This window comes from Papaver somniferum, unplaced genomic scaffold (assembly GCF_003573695.1).
Source record: "Papaver somniferum cultivar HN1 unplaced genomic scaffold, ASM357369v1 unplaced-scaffold_70, whole genome shotgun sequence".
NCBI lineage: Eukaryota > Viridiplantae > Streptophyta > Magnoliopsida > Ranunculales > Papaveraceae > Papaver > Papaver somniferum.
The window spans coordinates 223,539-234,474 of record NW_020649860.1 but is presented as its reverse complement, the minus strand read 5'-3'; the positions used below and the strand labels follow the sequence as shown (position 1 = coordinate 234,474).

The following is a 10,936-nucleotide window of genomic DNA, read 5'->3' as shown; positions in this document are numbered from 1 at the left end:
TGGTACGACCAACTAAATATGTGGGTACTATATTTGCTTTTAAATTTTCTCCTACGATCCCGACTTTGCGGCTACTGTGATCAAAGTAATTGAACACGTTACGGTGACCCGACTGACTAACACACTGTAATATGATACGACCAACTAAATATGTGGGCACCATATCTGCTTTTAAGTTTTCTCCACCGCCGGGGCCATAGGTCCGGGCTTTCCGACTACTATGATCAAACTAATTAAACACGCAATTGTGACCCGACTAACTAACATACTGTAATATGATATGACCAACTAAATATGTGGGCACTATATCAGCTTTTAAATTTTCTCCACGGACGGGGTCGTAGGCTCTGGCTTTCCGCATACTATGTTCAAATTAATTAAACACGCTACTGTAACCAGACTAACTAACACACTATAATATGATTCGACTAACTAATTATATGTGCACTATATCTGCTTTTAAATTCCCTCCACCTTCCCGGCTACTATGATCAAACTAATTAAACACGCTGCTGTGACCAGACTACCTAACACTATAATATGATACGACCAACTAAATAATTAGACACTATATCTGTCTTTTAAATTCTCTCAACCGCCAGGGTCGTAGAACCCGGCCCCCTCCGACTACTATGATCCAAATAATTAAACAAGCTACAGTGACCCGACTAACTAACACACTATAATATCACACGACCAACTAAATATTGGGACCGTTCTACTATGACCCGACTAACTAAATATCCTGGCGACTATCATAGACAGGACCAACTAACACACTAATTTAAATGAAGCACTACATCTACCTTTAAAATTTCTCGACCGTCGGCGCCGTAGGACCCGGCCCCCTCCGTCTAATATGATCCAACCAATTAAACACGCTATAGTGACCCGACTAACTAACAAAATATAATATGACACGACCAACTAAATATTTGGACCGTTCTGCTATGATCCGACTAACTAAATATGCTATCGACTATTATAGACAGGACCAACTAACACACTAATTTAAATGTAGCACTACATCTGCCTTTAAATTTACTCGATTGTCGGGGCCGTATGACACGGGCCCCTCCGGCTACTATGACCCAACCAATTAAACATGCTAAAGTGACCCGACTAACTAACACATTGTAATATGACACGACCAACTAAATATTGGGACCGTTCTAATATGACCCGAATGACTAAATATGCTGACGTCTATTATAGACAGGACCAACGAACACACTAATTTAAATGTAACATTACATCTGCCTTTAAATTTTTTCGACCGCCGGGACCGTAGGACCCGGCCCTCTCCAGCTACTATGATACAACCAACACATACTAATTTAACTGTAGCACTACATTTGCCTTTAAATTCTCTCGACCGCCGGGGCCGGAGGACCCGGCCCCCTCCGGCTACTATGATCCAACCAATTAAACACGCTACAATGACCCGACTAACTAATTATAATATCACACGACCAACTAAATATTTGGACCGTTCTGCTATGATCCAACTAACTAAATATGCTCCCGACTATTATAGACAGGACCAACTAACATAGTAATTTAAATGTAGCACTACATCTGCCTTTAAAATTTCTCGACCGCCGAGGCCGTAGGACCCGGCCCCCTCCGGCTATTATGATCCAACCAATTAAACACGCTACAATGATCCGACTAACTAAACACTATAATATGAAACTACCAAGTAAATATTGGGACCGTTCTTCTTTGATCCGACTAACTAAATATGCTCCTGACCATTATAGACAGGACCAACTAACACAATAATTTAAATGTAACATTGCTTCTTCCTTTAAATTTTTCGACCGTCGGGGACGTAGGACCCGGCACCCTCCGGCTTCTATGATCCCACCAACACATACTAATTTAAATTTAGCACTACATCTGCTTTTGAATTCTCTCGACCGCCAGGGCCGGAGGACCCGACCCCCTCCGGCTACTATTTTCCAACCAATTAAACACGCTACAGTGACCCGATTAACTAACTATAATATCACACCACCAACTAAATATTGGGACCGTTATGCTATGATCCAACTATCTAAATATGCTCCCGAATATTATAGACAGACCAACTAACACACTAATTTAAATGTAGCACTAAATCTGACTTTAAAATTTTACGACCGCCGGGGCCGTAGAACCCGACCCCCTCCGGCTACTATAATCCAACCAATTAAACACACTACAGTGACCCGACTAACTAACACACTATAATATGACACAACCTACTAAATATTGGGACCGTTCTGCTATGATCCGACTAACTAAATAGGCTCCCGACTAATATAGACATGACCAACTAACACAGTAATTTAAATGTAGCACTACATCTGCCTTTAAATTTTCTCGACCGCCGGGACCATAGGACCCGACCCCCTCCGGCTACTATGACCCAACCAATTAAACACGCAACAGTGACCCGACTAACTAACACACTATAATATGACACGACCAACTAAATATTGGGGCCGTTCTACTATGACGCGAATAACGAAACATGTTGTCGACTATTATAGACAGAACACACTAATTTAAATGTAAAGCTACATCTGCCTTTAAGGGCCGGAGGACCCGTCCCCCTCCGGCTACTATGATCCAACCAACTAAACACGCTACAATGACCCGACTAACTAACTATAATATCACACAACCAACTAAATATTGGGACCGTTCTGCTATGATCCAACTAACTAAATATGCTTCCGGCTATTATAGACAGGACCAACTAACACACTAATTTAAATGTATCACTACATCTACCTTTAAATTTTCTCGACCGCCCCGGCCCCCTCCGGTTACTATGATCAAATCAATTAAACACGCTACAATGACCCGACTAACTAACACACAATAATATGACACGACAAACTAAATATTGGGACCGTTCTGCTATGATTCGACTAACTAAATTTGCTCTCGACTATTATAGACAGGACCAACAAACACACTAATTTAAATGTAGCACTACATCTGCCTTTAAATTTTCTCGACCGTCGGAACCGTAGGACCCGACCCCCTCCGGCTACTATGACCCAACCAATTAAACACACTAAAGTGATCCGACTAACTAACACACTATAATATGACACGACCAACTAAATATTGGGACCGTTCTACTATGTTGCGAAAAACGAAATATGCTGCCGACTATTATAGACAGAACACACTAATTTAAATGTAACGCTACATCTGCCTTTAAGGGCCGGAGGACCCGGGCCCCTCCGACTACTATGATCCAACCAATTAAACACACTACAGTAACCCGACTAACTAACACACTATAATATGACACGACCAACTAAATATTGGGACCGTTCTACTATGACGCGAATAACGAAATATGTTGCCGACTATTATAGACAAGACCAACTAACACACTAATTTAAATGTGGCACTACATCTGCCTTTAAATTTTCTCGACCACCGGGGCCGTAGGACCCGGCCCCCTCAGGTTACTATGATCAAATCAATTAAACACGCTACAGTGACCCGACTAACTAATACACTATAATATGACATGACCAACTAAATATTGGGACCGTTCTACTATGACGCGAATAACGAAATATGTTGCCGACTATTATAGACAGAACACACTAATTTAAATGTAACACTACATCTTCCTTTAAGGGCCGGAGGACCCGGCCCCCTCCGGCTACTATGATCCAACCAATTAAACGCGCTACAATAACCCGACTAACTTACTATAATATCACACAACTAACTAAATATTGGGACCGTTCTGCTATGATCCAACTAACTAAATATGCTCCCGACTATTATAGACAGGACCAACTAACACACTAATTTAAATGTAGCACTACATCCGCCTTTAAATTTTCTCGACCGCCGAGCCGTAGGACCCGGCCCCCTCCGGTTACTATGATCTAATCAATTAAACACGCTACAGTGACCCGACTAACTAACACACTATAATATGACACGACCAACTAAATATTGGGACCGTTCTGCTATGATTCGACTAACTAAATTTGCTCTCGACTATTATAGACAGGACCAACTAACACACTAATTTAAATGTAGCACTACAACTGCCTTTAATTAGTCGGATACTATGATCCAACCAATTAAACACGCTATTGTGACCTGACTAACTAGCACACTATAATATGCCATGACCAACTAAATATTGGGACCGTTCTACTATGACCCGACTAACTAAATATGTTCCTGACTATTATAGACATGACCTACAAACACACTAATTTAAATGTGGGCATAACATCTGCCTTTAAAATTTCTCGACCGTCGGGGCCGTAGAATCCGTCCCCTCCGGCTACTATGATACAACTAATTAAACACGCTGCAGTGACCCGACTAACTAACACACTATAATATGACACGACCAACTAAATATTGAGACCGTTCTATTATGACCCGACTAACTAAATATGCTCCTGACTATCATAACCAGGACCAACTAACACCCTAATTTAAATGTGGGCATTACATCTGCCTTTAAAATTTCTCGACCGTCAGGGCCGTAGGGCCCGGCCCCTCCGGTTACTATGATCCAACTAATTAAACACGCTGCAGTGACCCGAGTAACTAACACACTATAATATGACACGATCAACTAAATATTGGGACCATTCTACTATGACCCGACTAACTAAATATGCACCTGACTATTATAAACGGAACCAACTAACACACTAATTTAAATTTAGGCACTATATCTGCCTTTAAAATTCCTCGACCGCCGGGGCCGTAGGACCCGGCCCCTCCGGTTACTATGATCCAACTAATTAAACATGCTATAGTGACCCGACTAACTAACATACTATAATATGACACGACCAACTTAATATCAAGACCGTTTTACTATGACCCGACTAACTAAATATGCACCTGACTATTATAGACAGGACCAACTAACACACTAATTTAAATGTGGGCATAACATCTTCCTTTAAAATTTCTCGACCGTTGGGGCCATGGGACACTGCCCCTCCGGTTACTATGATCCAACTAATTAAACACGCTACAGTGACCCGACTAACTAACATATTATAATATGACACCACCAACTAAATATTGGGATCGCTATATTATGACCCGAATAACTAAATATGCTCCTGACTATTATAACCAGGACCAACTAACACCCTAATTTAAAGGTGGACATTATATCTGCCTTTAAAATTTCTCGACCGCCGGGGCCGTAGGACCCGACCCCTCCGGTTACTATGATCCAACTAATTAAATACGCTACAGTGACCTGACTTACCAACACACAATAATATGACACGACCAACTAAATATTATCCCGACTATTATAGATAGGACCAACTGACACACTGTAATATGATCCAACAAATTAAACACGCTACTGTGACCCGAATAACTTAAACACTATAATATGACACGATTAAATAAATAATGAGACCGTTATGCTATGACCCAATATTATAAATCGACAAGAGGTTGAGCGTCGGCCTGCGGCGACGTGATACCTAGATGTGGTGGTTATGATTGGGGTCATTCGTGTTCGTCGGATTCGGCGATCCTGTGGCCTGGAAAGGCTGCTGAGGGGAGGGAAAAAAAGTAATTCGGGAGATAGCCGCTGTCGAATTCGGCGATCCTGAGGCCAGGATATATCCTCGGCGAGAGATATATCCGTCCGTCCATTCATATCTTGGGGAGTAATTCGGGCCGTCCGATTGTCTCTTCTAAATCTTATTTTTTCTAACGCGGATAAGTCAAGGTCGATTTCTCTTCTTTTGCAACTGAAGAGATTGTTCAGTCGAAGAACTTTGTGAAGATGGGTTTGTTACTGATTTGTGAAGATGGGAAAGTTCACATGATTGAATATGAGAATTTCATGAGATTAGGGTTTTGAAGAACACGGAGAAGAAAAGGGGATCTGCAGCTGTTGTTTCCAATTGAAACAACAGATTGTAATCGATTGAATCTCACAGAGAAGATTGTAATCGATCGAATCTGTTGTGGGATTTCGAATTCAGTTCTTGAACGATATGTTGCTGCCATCAATTATTGATTACGAGGGAGATGGGAAGATTTTGAGCATCAGGAATGGGGTTTAGTAAGCTGTTGTTGTTGCTATTGATCAGAGAATGGGTTTTGTGGTGGTGGTATGAAATTGCAGCTGCAGCCAGAATGGAACTGATGGCAAACGAGAACTCTTAACCAGGTATGAATTTGATTTTTTACAATGGGTAGCAGTAACTAAAGCCATATTTTTGAATTAGGTTAAGAGCGAGGAATTAAAGTGGTTTTGATTGAAATAGGTTTGGGTTTGTCTCGAAATAACAGTTCAGAGAAGATGATCATGGTAAAATTGGAGTTAGGGTTTCTGATGAAATTAAGTTGTTGAAGAAATTGGATGGATGGGTTTGTGTTGGAAATATGTCTGGATCGATTTACAGGGAGGATTGTGAGAGAAATTGGCAAGAAGGGTTTGAAGCAAGAAACTACAGTAAAGATGGGTTGCTGCAGAGCATAGCTGAAGTTGATTAATGGTGGACAAGTTGTGGTTCGACTTTGAGGAATCAATGTTGTTGTGGTACTGTGATGCTGCTATTGGTAGTGCAGAGCAGGTTCTGGTGGACAAGTATTTTTGGCAGTAGATATTACAGAAGCAAGTAAAGGGGGTAATTTGAACAATGGGTTGAAACCTTTCTTCATCATCTTCATGCTTCAGGTATTTGTTTTTTCGGATAAGTTTGGTTTTGATTAGTGTTTTTGATTAACCGATTGTATTTGTTATTTTGGATAAGTTTTAATTGGGGGGTTTTGTTTATTTTTTTGGGTTTGATATATTAGGATTTTTGATTAGTCATGCTGAGGAAGGGAAAAATTTTAAATTGACCAATGGAGATAGGCAATGACTCTGGCAGAACCCAAATTTGAGAACGATGTTGTTGACGTATGGGTTTCTTATGGTGCAATGATACATAGATTGTATAATATTTGATTTTCGATTATGTTTGTACAGCTGATGTCCAATGTTTGATTAAAACCATTCTTTACAATAAATTGAATCAGCGTTTGTGAATTGTGAATGTTATAGCTAGATCGGTAGCTGTGATATTATAGTGTGTTAGTTAGTCGGGTCACTGTAGCTTGTTTAATTAGTTGGATCATAGTAGCCGGAGGGGGCCGGGTTCTACGGCCCTGACGGTCGAGAGAATTTAAAAGACAGATATAGTGCCTAAATATTTAGTTGGTCGTATCATATTATAGTGTTAGGTAGTCTGGTCACAGCAGCGTGTTTAATTAGTTTGATCATAGTAGCCGGGAAGGTGGAGGGAATTTAAAAGCAGATATAGTGCACATATAATTAGTTATTCGAATCATATTATAGTGTGTTAGTTTTTCTGGTTACACTAGCGTGTTTAATTAATTTGAACATAGTATGCGGAAAGACGGAGCCTACAGTCTCGTCCGTGGAGAAAATTTAAAAGCTGATATAGTGCCCATATATTTAGTTGGTCGTATCATATTACAGTATGTTAGTTAGTCGGGTCACAGTAGCGTGTTTAATTAGTTTGATCATAGTAGTCGGAAAGCCGGGACCTATGGCCCCGGCGGTGGAGAAAACTTAAAAGCAGATATGGTGCCCACATATTTATTTGGTCGTATCATATTACAGTGTGTTAGTCAGTCGGGTCACCGTAGCGTGTTCAATTACTTTGATCATAGTAGCCGCAAAGTCGGGATCGTAGGAGAAAATTTAAAAGCAAATATAGTACCCACATATTTAGTTGGTCGTACCATATGACAATGTGTTAGTTAGTCGGGTCACAATAGCCTATTTAATTAGTTTGATCATAATAGCCGGATAGGCCGGGACTGTAGAGAAAATTTACAGGCAGATGTTTAGACCGAATAAGATATAATTCTAAAAGAACTTCACATTAAAATTTGTATGTTAGTTGGACCTGTCTATAATAGTCGGGAGCATATTAGTTAGTCGGATCATAGCAGAATGGCTTGTAATTTGTGAATAATAGTAACCAAATAGGATCACAATAGCGTGCTTAAGAAATTTCTTTTAGAACGAATAAGATATAATTCTAAACAAACTGGGTTATTTAGATCAGGGTCATGAACTGAATCAGATTAAATTCTTAGGGGTTTCCAAATGTTTACCTTTTTTAATCAGATTTTTGGCATCAGTTGATGCCCTGTAAACAGAAATTCTGCACGATTAATTCGAAAAAACTTAATCATTATATATACAATAACTGAACTGGAACAATAACAATGGCATGAGAGGTGATGTATTTACCTGGAATATTTACCTTTGCCAATTCTATCTGGTGGTGTGGCTGCTAATGCTTTACATGATTCTGAGCATCAGATTTTCTGAATTAGATGTAAATATTTTATTTGCTTAACAAATTTGAGTATCTACAAATTGTGTTGCAGCTGTGGTTCCTAATGCTGATGAGAACGATAAGGTCATGCCTATTTGCTCATTGCCAAAGGTTTACACTATGTGTCATCAGAATTGCGGGGTTAATCTCCCATCTTATTGTGGGTGATTCCCTGTTTTCATATCAGATACGTTTTGCTAGAAAGTTCATCTTAAGAATTTTCTTAGATTAGGTGGTAGACAACTCAAAATAATATGTTGCATTTGTGTTATTTGTATACTGAATAGACTTTTGTTTGCTCCCGAAGTTTAAAGTAATATGCTCAAAGCGTATGTTTTTTTGTCTTTTCACAGGTAGTTCTATTGTAAATGTTTAGTTTGTATCTGCACTCATCTATATTGAATACAGGAATCCGGTGGAATGATTGATGTCAGTATCTTCCTAATCAAGGATAGGGACAACTCTTCGCTGGGTTTGGCTCTAACTCTATGAAGGTAATGCTTCACTTAGCTGCACAACCTTAGCTAGATAGTTTGCAGATGTCTATGTATACAACCATGAATGAACAACAGTACAATATCAAATGGACAGAAACCCAGTGGCGATCGTTCTGTATCAAGTCTATTCAAAAAGCTGAAATGCATAAGATGAGTATCACAGTCTTGGAACAAATTTAGATGGTCGGGTCATATCAGAACAGTCTCAAATATTTAGTTGGTCGTATCATATTATAGTGGGTTAGTTAGTCGGGTCACAATAACGTTTTAATTACTTGGACCCTAGTAGCCGGATAGGGAGTCGGGACCTCGGTGGAGAAAATTTCAAGGCAGGTGTAGTACCCAGATTAAAATTAGTGTGTTAGTTAGTCCTATCTATAATAGTCAGGAGCATATTTAGTTGGTCGGGTAATAGCAGAACGGTCCCAAATATTTAGTTGGTCGTATCATATTATAGTGCGTTAGTTAGTCGGGTCACAATAGCGTTTTTAATTACTTGGGCCCTAGTAGTCGGATCGGGGGCTGGTGAAGAAAATTTAAAGGCAGGTGTAGTACCCAGATTAAAATTAATGTGTTAGTTAGTCCTATCTATAATAGTCTGGAGCATATTTAACGATCCCGAGTATTTAGTTGGTCGTATCATATTATAGTGCGTAAGTTAGTCGGGTCACAATACCGTTTTTAATTACTTGGACCCTAGTAGTCGTATAGGAGTCAGGTGTAGTGCCCACGTTAAAATCAGTATGTTAGTTAGTCCTATTTATAATAGTCGGGAGCATATTTAGTTGGTCGGGTCATAGCAGAACGGTCCCAAATATTTAGTTGATTAGTAACATATTATAGTGTGTTAGTTAGTCGGGTCGCAATATTTAAAGGCAGATGTAATGCGCACATTTAAATTAGTGTGTTAATTGGTCTTGTGTATAATAGTCCGGAGCATATCTAGTTAGTCGAGAGCATACTTAATTAGACGGTCTCAATATTTATTTTGTTGTATCATATTATAGTGTGTTAGATAATTGCGTCATAATAGTGTGTTTAATTAGTTGGATCATAGTAGCCGGAAGGGGCGGGGCCGTACGACCCGACGGTGTAGAAAATTTAAAGGCAAATATAGTTCCCACATTAAAATTAGTGTGTTAGTTGGTCCTGTCTATAATAGTCGGGAGCATATTTAGTTAGTCGGGTCATAGCAGAACGGTATCAATATTTAGTTGGTCGTGTCATATTATAATGTATTCGTTAGTCGGGTCACAGTAGCGTGTTCAATTAATTGGATCAAAGTAGCCGGATAGGGTCGGGGCCTACAGCCCCGACGGTGGAGAAAAAAGGCAGATGTAGTGCCCATGCTAAATTTAGTGTGTTAGTTGGTCCTATCTGTAATAGTCGGGAACATATTTAGTTAGTCGGATCATAGCCGAACGGTCCCAATATTTAATTGGTCATGTCATATTATTAGTCGGGTCACAGTAGCGTGTTTAATTAGTTGGATCCTAATAGCCGGATACGGCCACTGTTCTATGCTATCAACAAAAAAAAAGTGAGGAAATATGGAAAGGCTGCTAGGGAGAGATTGGTTTTGCAGTTATGTTAGTAGACACCAAATATGCTCAAGAATGTGTCTGTTGCATTCAAAATTAGTAGATCTATGTTTTGCACGCGACTGGTAGAAAAACCATATATGTATTCTTTTCTAAAACCATATATGTATTTTCTTTTCTTAGGCTAGTGTGTGATCCGCTTGAAAAATTAGATAGACCTTAAGTTCATATTGTGTTTTAATTACATAGCCTTGAGTAATTGTCAAATTGCTAAAGATAATTATGTAAGCATATGATGGTTTTTATATCCCAGAGTAGGTAGGCCTTGCATACATGTTGTATAAAGGTTGCGGCAAAAGAATGTTGTTTCTTGCAGCAAAAGCCGTGATAATGCCAAACATGTTAGCCTGCAAAAGTTAATAACAATGCCATATGTGGGAGTCGAACCCACACTACACGGCCGAGAACCATGTGCTCTTCCATTTGAGCTAAGATAGCAAGCACAATTTCTTAA

The 10,936-nt window shown here is 39.6% G+C and overlaps 1 long non-coding RNA gene across 2 annotated transcripts; it reads left to right on the top strand.

Annotated features, from left to right (window-relative positions):
- The first annotated feature begins 5,760 nt into the window (after positions 1-5,760).
- Positions 5,761-8,732, top strand: LOC113344056. 2 transcript variants are annotated; one of them, XR_003357627.1, is made up of 2 exons: positions 5,761-6,706; positions 8,437-8,732. It is a non-coding gene; the product is annotated as an uncharacterized LOC113344056 (long non-coding RNA). The 2 variants fall into 2 exon arrangements; XR_003357626.1 differs by lacking the exon at positions 8,437-8,732 and adding an exon at positions 6,829-6,999.
- Positions 8,733-10,936: the final 2,204 nt, after the last annotated feature.